Genomic DNA, 13,250 nt, shown 5'->3' with positions numbered 1-13,250 from the left:
AATGCACGCTTTGTTTGTTTTGGTCTGTCAGACAGACCTCCATAGTGCCTGCGTTTCAACAAATACAGTCACTGGTGACGTTCACTCCGTTCCACCAATCAGATGCAGTCACTGGTGACGTTGGACCAATCAAACAGAGCCAGGCGGTCACATGACCTGACTTAAACAAGTTGAAAAACTTATTGGGGTGTTACCATTTAGTGGTCAATTGTACGGAATATGTACTGTACTGTGCAATCTACTAATACAAGTTTCAATCAATCAATCAAAAGTGTGAAGGAAAAAAGACCCTTTTTTATTTCAACCGTACATCCCGTCAAAAGCCTAAAGACTGACTGCACAGTTCCTGTCTTCACAATAAAAGTGCCGCTCCATCGCGCCTGCGCTTTCAAAACAAGAGTCTCCGAAAGCCAGCGCAAAAAGCTAGCAAGCTACGGAGTTTGCCGCCAATGTATTCTTGTAAAGTGTATAAAAACGAATATGGAAGCTGGACAAATAAGATGCCAAAAAACAACCACTTTCATGTGGTATTAGACAGAAAGGAGGAATTTTTTTCTCCTCCATTTGAAAACGTGGACGTTATCAGCACTGCTGTCTGTTTACAATCAATGCAAGTCATCAGAATCAGGTAATACACCAACTTATATTCTTGTCTTCATGAAAGAAAGGAATCTATATGTGTTAAACATGCATGTATATTCATAAAAACACCTTTAACATGTAAACAAAAACGGCAAAATAAATAAATATAAATTATATACTGTATATATATATGTGTATATATATATCCATCCATCCATCCATTTCCTACCGCTTATTCCCTTTTGGGGTCGCGGGAGGCGCTGGAGCCTATCTCAGCTACAATCGGGCGGAAGGCGGGGTACACCCTGGACAAGTCGCCCCCTCATATATATATATATATATATATATATATATATATATATATATATATATATATATATATATATATATATATATATATATATATATATATATATACATGATATGTGTGTGTATGTTACTCATCAGTTACTCAGTATTTGAGTAGTTTTTTCACAACATACTTTTTACTTTTACTCAAGTAAATATTTGGGTGACTACTCCTTACTTTTACTTGAGTAATAAATCTCTAAAGTAACAGTACTCTTACTTGAGTACAATTTCTGGCTACTCTACCCACCTCTGTCTAAAGCATATTTTTATTCAACCAAGTTTTGACTCTTTATTTTTTTGTGTTTTCTAACATTTCCTGTCCAGCGCTCTTATTTTTTTATTCCACTTCCTGTTTGCCTGTCCTCTCACTTTACCTCTGGCTTGACTGCTGATCGTCACACCTGCCTACTGTGTTTAATGATTGTAGACTCTACTGTTGACCTGTCTAATTAGGAGGTGTGTGTGTGTGTGTGTGTGTGTGTACACTACAAGTTTTCGCTTCGTCTTGTCCAAACTAGTGCTCTTTGTTTGGCCTTGCGTCCGTCCCTAATAAAAGGACCGTCTCTATTGCACATTGCCTGTCGTCTCCGTCAACCACCACCATATGGCTCCGTGACTAAAGTTAACACAATCATTTGAACACAGACAGTAAATACCACATGTTGGCACAAATGACACGTCCTCGTAAACATGCTGGCTGTGCTCCATATGCAAAAGTATATTTCAATAAGTGACATCTTTAGAACGCTTACAGCCAATAGAAACAAGTTCCCGCCTCCAATTGTCAAATTAGCCAATAGGATTTGTCAGAAATCCGGAAGCGGAAGTTACAGGTATTCTTGGTTTTAATATTTTTGGTTGAAACTATTTCAGTGTAACCCCAAATAATGGACTATAATTAAAAAAAAAGGACTTTGTTCATAAAAAAACAAAGAATTAACAGAAAACAGCAAAGGTAAGACAAAATCAGTACCACTAAATGATACTTTTTGTACTGTTTTGCTTCCATGTTCATAGTTTGAAGTGGCTAATAACGTTAGCTTCAAGCTAGAACAGTTTCTTTGTGAAAGTCTAATATTTTCATGGACTTACTAAACATGTGTGCTGCTCTTTAAGTCATTTGTAGTGATGGGTTGATGAGGCGTCATGAAGCGTTTAGACACATTGCAAAACTGTATTGATACTGTGTCGATACTGTGTCACTAAATACTGACATCTGCTGGACATTAAAAATCCCTACAGGCAACCTATGGACCGACTCAACTGACACTGATTTTATGCCCTAGTACATCCATCCATCCATCCATTTTTTACCACTTATAGTGGTTCCCAAATGGGAGTACACGTACCCAGGGCCGGCCCGTGGCATAGGCCGTATAGGCAAATGCTAAGGGCGCCGTCCATCAGGGGGCGCCACGCCAGTGCCACAAATGTTGGAGAAAAAAAAAAAGTTGGTACTACTATTTCTAAATACAAAAAATAATCCCTCGTTAATTAAAATGCAAAGTAAAGCCTATATAATAGAAATATTATTTGTTACAACATTGCGCCCCCTCCCTTCCCGTATCATGACTCTTTTTGGACGTCACCACATCAAAAAATCAACACAAGATGTCAAAACGGCCAAAACTGTCAGGTGCCCAGGGAAGAAAAAAGAGAAAAGAAGAGGAGGAGAAACGAGAAAAGACAGAGGTAGCAGGTAGGTAACGTTAGCCTACATGAAATTATTTGTGTGTTACAGAATGTGATAGTAACCTGGCTTTTTAGCATTAAGCTAATGTTACATGATTCGGCAATTGCTAATCAATAAATAGCTAGTTCTGTTTTAACGTCGGGTTAATATTGTGGAGGGGACTGAATTGTTATGGAAAATAATAATGTAACGTTAGGTAATTACAGTACTCCCACCTTACATTCCTCAGGGACATTTGTATTAGATCTTTTAAGCAGGTGTTTTTTGTTTACATTGTTATTGCCTTCTGGTTAGCTAATGTTTGCCCTGCAGGTAATAGTCACTTTTCCACCCCTTTATATATTAGGTATAGTTGTAAGCCTAGTTGTTAAAGTGCACATCATTAATGTTAATTAAGCAATATGTATGTAAAAAATATTGAGTGAAGCACAAGCTCAGGTTTGTCACTAAAATGTCTGTCAAAAAGAACTGTGAAAAGAAATGCAACAATGCAATATTCAGTGTTGACAGCTAGATTTTTTGTGGACATGTTCCATAAATATTGATGTTAAAGATTTTTTGATTTTTTTTGTGAAGAAATGTTTAGAATTAAGTTCATGAATCCAGATGGATCTCTAATACAATCCCCAAAGAGGGCACTTTAAGTTGATGATTACTTCTATGTGTAGAAATCTTTATTTATAATTGAATCACTTGTTTATTTTTCAACACGTTTTTAGTTATTTTTATATCTTTTTTTACAAATAGTTCAAGAAAGACCACTACAAATGAGCAATATTTTGCACTGTTATACAATTTAATAAATCAGAAACTGATGACATAGTGCTGTATTTTACTTCTTTATCTTTTTTTTTTCAACCAAAAATGCTTTGCTCTGATTAGGGGGTACTTGAATTAAAAAAAAATTCACAGGGGGTACATTGCTGAAAAAAGGTTGAGAACCACTGACCTAGTATATACAATAATATAAACCAAGTCATTGTATTTCATTTAGGATTATTTCATAACTTCATTTAAATAAAAATATATTTTTTGTCTTTTTTAGATACAGTCAATAAATAATGTGAACATGTATCATAACATGGAAATCTAAGAGAACGTGTTGTGAATGAGGATGCTTGTGGACCTGGAAATGATTATTTTATTTTTTTTACTCATTTTTATTAAAAAAAAAAAATACAGTTTTTCCAACGTATTCGATTTTAGACGCTTTCTCTTCTTAGTTATTATTTCTCCGGCTGTAGAAAAGACCCGCTCACAGGGCACAGACGAGGCGTCAGTGCGACACAGTTCGCGTATCGGTCACGTGACCAAAACAGCTCATGATCGGTCACGTGACTTTCTAAAAGCGGTACGCGCACCGACACAGGGTTTCGCTCTATGAGCTCGACGCATGCGCCGATGCATCGGTGTTGCCGGACCCATCACTAAGTCATTGCATGTTTTTAATATTTGCCCATTTAAGTGCTGGAGCTTAATTGTCCTCAATTTGTTTTTTTTCCGAGCTTTTAGCTGATGTTAGCATAGCATATTTATATTGATGTTTAATGTAGCACAACAGCCAGAGCCTTGTTGTATTTAGCTTTCAAAATTAGTACTTTTACTGAAGTCATATTTTGACAAAGCTAATCTTACTTGCGTCGGAGTAATTTTTGCAAGGTGTATCTCTCATTTTAGTCTAAGTCATGAAGTGTTGTTTTTTGTTCACTTCTGGTGCTTGTTGATGTGATGTTACTGATTGGGCTGAAGGTGCATAATTATCACAGTAGAGATGCGCGGTTTGCGGGCACAACCGCGGAGTCCGCGGATTATCCGCGGATCGGGCGGATGAAATTTTAAAAAATTAGATTTTATCCGCGGGTCGGGTCGGGTGGTTGAAATAAAAAAATGTTTGATTTTAAATAGATTCAGGCGGGTGGCAGTTAAACCAATTGGGAAATATATATACATAGTTAAATGTTGTTACCCACATACGAAAAACGAGCAGGCACCTGCTGCATATGCCACAACAGAAGAAAAAAAAAGAAAAGAGATGGACACTTTTACGGAGCGGAGAAGGGACGCCTCGCCGGGGTCCGGGACCGAGGCCCCTTCCCCCGAGAGGGCCCCACCGGGAGCCGTAGCTGAGGCGATCCGCGAGAAGGGCCCGACGCACGTCCAGGGTCACCACCGCGCCCACCGCACCGACACCCCGCCTCGTCCGCCTTCGCCGCGGCCGGCGTCACGCGCAGCAGGTAAGCAGCTTACCTGCCCGCCACCCCCGTGGCCGGGGGCTCGTAACAGGGGTCACTCCGCGCGCTCCGCCCGCGCAGCTTACCTGCCCGCCACCCCTGTTGCCGGGGGCGCGTAACAGGGGTCACTCCGCGCGCAGTGCGCTCACGAAAGGGGTGGGGCTCACCCTGGTTGATATAGACAGCAGCTAGACGGTGGCCATGGAAGTCGGAACCCGCTAAGGAGTGTGTAACAACCCACCTGCCGAATCAACTAGCCCTGAAAATGGATGGCGCTGGAGCGTCAGGCCCATACCCGGCCGTCGCCGGCAGCGAGACGCGCTTGGAGGTGCGCTCAGCGCGGCTCCCATATGATTGCGCACTGGTGTGCGTCTGGGTCGTGACAGCGTGGCACGCGAATGTCTGTGCTGCATTGGACCAGTCTCCTTTCTTTAACAGGCAAAAGCTTTATAACCTCACTAATGCCTTGCATCGTCTATATTAGATATATAACAACGGGCGGGTGCGGTTCTGATCAAATGTTACATCGGGTGGATGGCGGATGGTTGACGACTTTCTGATGCTGTTGCGGATGAAATAATTGCCTATCCGCGCATCTCTATATCACAGGTAAAATAAAAATACACGTAGACTACGTTGGCACTGCAGGCCAAAGATTTTTTTTTTAATCGAATTTTTTCCAGTTGACTGTTTAGATCAGTGTTTTTCAACCACACTAGTGTGCGGTGAGATGCAGTCTGGTGTGCCGTTGGAAGATTATGTAATTTGTAGGGATGTCCGATAATGGCTTTTTTGCCAATATCCGATATTCCGATATTGTCCAACTCTTTAAATCTTTCTTTTTCTTTCTTTAGTTTATTTCGAACATGAACACACTTACATCATAATACATCACACAATTTCATATCATTTCATTTTACATCATGCCCGAAAAGGAGTAGGAAGAAGCAAAGCTTATTTAATCCTACCCCTTTCCCACTTCAAAGCGTTTACAAATATATAGAATAATTTACTGACCTTTTTATATAATAAAATAACATCTATGAATTAGTATACAACAGTTTTGTAATATGTAATTAATTAATTCAGTCATTATTAACATACTGAGATGAAGAATATCTTATTTTCAATAAGGTTGAAAGTATTTCTCATAATTCTTCTTCTTCTTTGTACTCTGTAAGCACTATTATTTTGAACAACCTCTTAAACTGGATCATATCAGTACAATTTTTAACTTCTTTACTTAATCCATTCCATAATTTAATTCCACATACTGATATGCTAAAAGTTCTAAGTGTTGTACGTGCATATAAGTGTTTTAAATTATTTTTTTCCTCTAAGGTTATATTTCTCCTCTTTAGTTGAGAAGAATTGTTGTACATTCTTTGGTAGCAATTAATTACCGATACAGATATCAACCGATACCGATATCAACCGATACTGATATATACAGTCGTGGAATTAACACATTATTATGCCTAATTTGGACAACCAGGTATGGTGAAGATAAGGTCCTTTTTAAAAAAAAAAGTAATAAAATAAGATAAATAAATTAAAAACATTTTCTTGAATAAAAAAGAGAGTGAAACAATATAAAAACAGTTACATAGAAACTAGTAATTAATGACAATGAGTCAAATTAACTGTTAAAGGTTAGTACTATTAGTGGACCAGCAGCACGCACAATCATGTGTGCTTACGGACTGTATCCCTTGCAGACTGTATTGATATATATTGATATATAATGTAGGAACCAGAATATTAATAACAGAAAGATACAACGCTTTTGTGTGAATGAGTGTAAATGGGGGAGGGAGGTTTTTTGGGTTGGTGCACTAATTGTAGGTGTATCTTGTGTTTTTTTATGTTGATTTAATTTAAAAAAAACAACAACAACAAAAAAACGATACGATAATAAAAAAAACGATACCGATAATTTCCGATATTACATTTTAAAGCATTTAAAATGCAAGGGATACAGTCCGTAAGCACACATGGTTGTGCGTGCTGCTGGTCCACTAATAGTACTAACCTTTAACAGTTAATTTGACTCATTTTCATTAATTACTAGTTTCTATGTAACTGTTTTTATATTGTTTTACTTTCTTTTTTATTCAAGAAAATGTTTTTAATTTATTTATCTTATTTTATTTTATTAATATTTAAAAAAAGAACCTTATCTTCACCATACCTGGTTGTCCAAATTAGGCATAATAGTGTGTTACTTCCACGACCTTATATATCAGTATCGGTTGATATCGGTATCGGTAATCAAAGAGTTGGACAGTATCGGAATATCGGATATCGGCAAAAAGCCATTATCGGACATCCCTAGTTCGGGTGCCTGGAGATTCTTTCAGTCGAGGACCTTAAAGACATCTGCCTATTTGGAATCATGCTAACAAGACATCTGCTGAATTGAGTAAGCGTTGCCCTGGTGTATCAACAAATTTGGGAGATGCTGGCAGCCGTTCAGGGTACCTCCAAAGCTGTCACAAATGACGGAAGAATGGGCAGATCTGTGGTTTCTGAATAAATTGCAAACCTACAAGGCGAAGTTATGAACAATTTGAGGACCAGAAATTGACAATTTCCGTCGTAGGAGCTAGACCAAATAGACTAAATAATATTGTGATGTATATCGTTATTGCAGGAGGCTGCAATATATATCGCGATATGGTACAGGCGGAATTGAAGACAACTATACTATAGTACTGTTTATATACACAACAACATGTCATCTAAAACCAGAGGTGGGTAGAGTAGCCAGAAATTGTACTCAAGTAAGAGTACTGTTACTTTAGAGATTTATTACTCAAGTAAAAGTAAGGAGTAGTCACCTAAATATTTACTTGAGTAAAAGTAAAAAAGTATGTTGTGAAAAAACTACTCAAGTACTGAGTAACTGATGAGTAACATATCCACACACATATATATATATATATATATATATATATATATATATATATATATATATATATATATATATATATATATACATATATAAAACAAGAATATAAGTTTGTGTATTACCTGATTCTGATGACTTGCATTGATTGTAATCAGACAGTAGTGATGATAACGTCCACGTTTTCAAATGGAGGAGAAAAAAAGTTCCTCTTTTCTGTCTAATACCACATGAAAGTGGTTGGTTTGTGGCTTCTTATTTGTCCAGCTTCCATATTTGTTTTTATACACTTTACAAGAAATACATTGGCGGCAAACTCCGTAGCTTGCTAGCTTGTTAGCTTGTTTGCGCTGGCTTTCGGACACTCTTATTTTGAAAGCGCAGGCGCGATGGAGCGGCACTTTTATTGTGAAGACAGGAACTGTGCAGTCAGTCTTTAGGCTTTTGACGGGATGTACGGTTGAAATAAAAAATTGTCTTTTTTCCTTCACACTTTTGATTGATTGATTGGAATTTGTATTAGTAGATTGCACAGTACAGTACATATTCCGTACGATTGACCACTAAATGGTAACACCCGAATACGTTTTTCAACTTGTTTAAGTCAGGTCATGTGACCCCTGGCTCTGTTTGATTGGTCCAACGTCACCAGTGATTGCATCTGATTGGTGGAACGGAGTGAACGTCACCAGTGACTGTATTTGTTGAAACACAGGCACTATGAAGGTCTGTCTGACAGACCAAAAGAAACAAAGCGTGCATTAACAGATCGATAACAATTAGTAGCGAGTAGCGAGCTGAATGTAGATAAAAGTAGCGGAGTAAAAGTAGCGGAGTAAAAGTAGCGTTTCTTCTCCATAAATATACTCAAGTAAAAGTAAAAGTATGTTGCATTAAAACTACTCTTAGAAGTACAATTTATCACAAAAGTTACTCAAGTAGATGTAACGGAGTAAATGTAGCGCGTTACTACCCACCTCTGTCTAAAACTGTGGATCATCCTAAGAAAATTGTAGAGTCTGAATCTCAAGTATCTCTGGGTGGTTTACAGCCATGATCCTTAAAGTAATAGGAGATTCAGGTTAACAAGTCAGACTCCAGTGTGATCAGTCGTAGTGTTCTTCAGCGTATGTGCGGACTACACAGGGCCTCAGTCCCCCTTGGCAGATTTATGTGTGTTCTCACAGCAGGGCATCCACCTGGACAAACACTGTCTCTTATTGCTACTCATTGGGCTAACAAGTCCCGGAGCTGTAGAAAAAGCACATAGCACAAGGGAGCATGTCAGCCTTGGAAAACACGTGTACATCTCAACTGGGAGTTTTTACAGAACGTGGCGAATGCGCTCTGAACGACCACTAGAGAGAAGAAATAATAGACTGGGAAACCATGCATTTGTTGTGACTGTGCACTTTGTGCACGCTGTAAAAAGTGGCTTCATGCCGGATGTCCTGGTGGTGTTAAGGAGGTCAACTTGGGGAACTGGCCCCCTGAAGTCTCGCATTAGACTGTTTGCACTCTGCGGTGACAGGGTGAGGAGCTATGGATTGACCTGCACGCGAGCACAAAGATGCACCTGTTGTATTTTGTTGTTTGCTTTTGTGCATGGCAACTATAAGAGCCGTATAGTTACTGTTGTGCAAACATTACAAGTGGGTATAGCCATTCAAAAATTCCTAGCAGACGTTTGGTAGTTTCTGACCTTTCTTCTCAGCCTTGTAAAAATGAACAAACAGCTGTGTGGGGAAATGTTCCGTATGCGTGCAGACTGTTTGGCAGGCCTTGCTTACAATGGACGTTCTTTTTATGGGTGACAAACTCTAAGTGTTATGGCAGCACACACACTTGAAACTATATTTCACACACACAGTGAGCTTCCACATGGTGTGCAAGTGTAGGCTATTGAATGTCGGAGGCACATGTGTCGGGTGGTAACGCAACGTTTGACCGGAAACTTCGATTCGGTCGATTCTTAAAAACTACTTTTTAAACTGTCGCCATCATATTGGTTTTAAAATGTTTTAAAACATTTTACCACTACCAATTGTAAAAGTAAAGCCGAAGTCAACAAAAAAAACATAAAACACTCTCTTAGCACCTTCTTTAATGGCAGATGAGGAGAGGTCATAAACACGTTTTAGTTGTTTTTGCATTGAAATATCTTTGCTTGTCTTGTAACTTGACCGGTAATTTAATGTTGACCTCTTGGCAAAGTATTGCTTAAAAACTGTTTTAAATACATGAATAAATAAAGTAGATTAAAACTTTAAAAAAAAAAGTCAGTCCATCCATCTTCTTCCGCTTATCCAAAGTCGAAGCCCAGACTTTTCTCTCCCCAGCTTCTTCTTCCAGCTCTTCTTCCCGAGACGTTCCCAGGCCAGCTGGGAGACATAGTCTCTCCACCGTGTCCAAAGTCTTCCCTGTGATCTCCCACCAATCGATCCATCCATCCATCCATCTTCTTACGCTTATCCGAGGTCGGGTCGCGGGGGCAGCAGCTTAAGCAGGGAAGCCCAGACTTCCCTCTCCCCAGCCACTTCGTCCAGCTCCTCCCGGGGGATCCCGAGGCGTTCCCAGGCCAGCCGGGAGAGATAGTCTTCCCAGCGTGTCCTGGGTCTTCCCCGTGACCTCCTACTGGTCGGACGTGCCCGAAACACCTTCCTAGGGAGGCGTTCGGGTGGCATCCTGACGAGATGCCCGAACCACCTCATCTGGCTCCTCTCGATGTGGAGGAGCAGCGGCTTTACTTTGAGCTCCCCCCGAATGACAGAGCTTCTCACCCTATCTCTAAGGGAGAGCCCCGCCACTCGGCGGAGGAAACTCATTTCGGCCGCTTGTACCCGTGATCTTGTCTTTTCAGTCATGACCCAAAGCTCATGACCATAGGTGAGGATGGGAACGTAGATCGACCGGTAAATCGAAAGCTTTGCCTTCCGGCTCAGCTCCTTCTTCACCACAACGGATCGATACAGCGTCCGCATTACTGAAGATGCCGCACCGATCCGCCTGTCGATCTCACGATCCACTCTTCCCCCACTCGTGAACAAGACTCCGAGGTACTTGAACTCCTCCAATTGGGGCAAGATCTCCTCCCCAACCCGGAGATGGCACTCCACCCTTTTCCGGGAGAGAACCATGGACTCGGACTTGGAGGTGCTGATTCCCATCCCAGTCGCTTCACACTCGGCTGCGAACCGATCCAGCGAGAGCTGAAGATCTTGGCCAGAGGAAGCCATCAGGACCACATCATCTGCAAATAGCAGAGACCTAATCCTGCAGCCACCAAACCAGATCCCCTCAACGCCCTGACTGCGTCTAGAAATTCTGTCCATAAAGGTTATGAACAGAATCGGTGACAAAGGGCAGCCTTGGCGGAGTCCAACCCTCACTGGAAACGTGTCCGACTTACTGCCGGCAATGCGGACCAAGCTCTGGCACTGATTATACAGGGAGCGAACTGCCACAATAAGACAGTCCGGTACCCCATACTCTTTGAGCACTCCCCACAGGACTTCTCGGGGTACACGGTCGAATGCCTTCTCCAAGTCCACAAAGCACATGTAGACTGGTTGGGCAAACTCCCATGCACCCTCAAGGACCCTGCCAAGAGTATAGAGCTGGTCCACAGTTCCACGACCAGGACGAAAACCACACTGTTCCTCCTGAATCCGAGGTTCGACTATCCGGCGTAGCCTCCTCTCCAGTACACCTGAATAGACCTTACCGAGAAGGCTGAGGAGTGTGATCCCACGATAGTTGGAACACACCCTCCGGTTCCCCTTCTTAAAGAGAGGAACCACCACCCCGGTCTGCCAATCCAGAGGTACCGCCCCCGATGTCCACGCGATGTTGCAGAGTCTTGTCAACCAAGACAGCCCCACAACATCCAGAGCCTTAAGGAACTCCGGGCGGATCTCATCCACCCCAGGGGCCTTGCCACCGAGGAGCTTTTTAACAACCTCGGCAACCTCAGCCCCAGAAATAGGAGAGCCCACCACAGAGTCCCCAGGCCCTGCTTCCTCATAGGAAGACGTGCTGGTAGGATTGAGTGAATAAATAAAGTAGATTAAAACTTTAAAAAAAAGTCCATCCATCCATCTTCTTCCGCTTATCCAAAGTCGAAGCCCAGACTTCTCTCTCCCCAGCTTCTTCTTCCAGCTCTTCCCGGGGGATCCCGAGGCGTTCCCAGGCCAGCTGGGAGACATAGTCTCTCCACCGTGTCCAAAGTCTTCCCTGTGATCTCCCACCAATCGAACTCGCCCTAAACGCCTCCCCAGCTCATCAATTTAAAATAAAACATGCTTTTAATTTGTGAAAGTAGAATTGTACACAGGAACACGTGAAGAACATGTAAAATACAGTATTAAAAATGTGATACAAGAAATACATGAAAAAGTTTAAAAAAAAAAGAGAAAAACTTATTTGTTTTATTTCAGTGTTTGGGCGGCAACTGGCGTTAAAGGGGGAAGGAGGTAAGTCTCAATATGGAGACCACGATGTTGCTTAGTTATTACTGTCAATTTCACAGTAGAATACCCTTTTCATCCTTATCCTTGGTGATATCGCCACTGAGCATTTTACGACGTCTAATTTCACGTCACTTTTTACTTTTTGTTCTTGTATGCACTGCCACCAGAAGAGTCTGCCTCATGCTTGGGTTTGATATTGTTACATAGTCATATATTGTAGGGTTGTCCCCATTCCAATATTTTGGTACCGGCACCAAAATGTATTTCAATACTTTTCGATGCCTTTTTCAGAAATAAAGGGAACCACAAATGAATTGACTTTATTTTAAGGTAAAATCTTGTGATACATTAAACATATGTTTCTTATTGCAATCAAAGAACAATTTTGTCATTAAATAACAGAGTAAACATACTAGACAGCTTCTCTTTTAGTAGTGAGTAAGCAAACAGTTTAAAAAGGCTACTAATTTGGCTGCTGACATATGCAGTAACATATTTTATTATTTTGTCAAAATTATGAGGGACAAGCGGTACAAAATGGATGGAATATTTATCTACTTGCTCATTTACTGTAATTATTGGCTTACTTTCTGTTTTAACATGTTCTATCTACACTTCTTTTAAAATGTAATAATAATGTACTCTTCTGTTGTTTGGATACTTTACATATGTTTTGGGTGATACTACAAATTTTGATATCAATCCAATACCAAGTAGTTCCAGGGTCATAGATTCCCCTAGGGCGGGTGTCGGCAACCTGCGGCTCTTTAGCGCCGCCCTAGTGGCTCTCTGGAGCTTTTTCAAAAATGTATGAAAAATGGAAAAAGATGAGGGGGAAAAAAGATTTTTTGTTTTAGTATGTTTTCTGTAGGAGGACAAACATGACACAAACCTCCCTAATTGTTATGAATCACACTGTTTATATTAAACATGCTTCACTGATTGAGTATTTGGCGAGCGCCGTTTTGTCCTACTAATTTTGGCGGTCCTTGAACTCACCTTAGTTTGTTTACATA

General features: G+C 40.7%; 1 protein-coding gene across 2 annotated transcripts in view; it reads left to right on the top strand.

The window, feature by feature from the left end:
- Nucleotides 1–1,812: 1,812 nt before the first annotated feature.
- The window catches only part of cyb5r4 (cytochrome b5 reductase 4), a 90,427-nt gene continuing 78,989 nt past the window's right edge, over nucleotides 1,813–13,250 (top strand). Inside the window, exon 1 of one of the 2 annotated variants that reach the window (XM_061948542.2) lies at nucleotides 1,813–1,888. The gene's annotated coding sequence lies outside the window, so the exon portion shown is untranslated. The remainder of the gene's footprint in view (nucleotides 1,889–13,250) is intronic. The other variant, XM_061948535.2, reaches the window with a different exon arrangement.

This window comes from Nerophis lumbriciformis, linkage group LG04, assembly GCF_033978685.3.
Source record: "Nerophis lumbriciformis linkage group LG04, RoL_Nlum_v2.1, whole genome shotgun sequence".
Classification (NCBI taxonomy): Eukaryota; Metazoa; Chordata; class Actinopteri; order Syngnathiformes; family Syngnathidae; genus Nerophis; species Nerophis lumbriciformis.
This window is presented reverse-complemented; position numbering and strand designations above follow the sequence as displayed.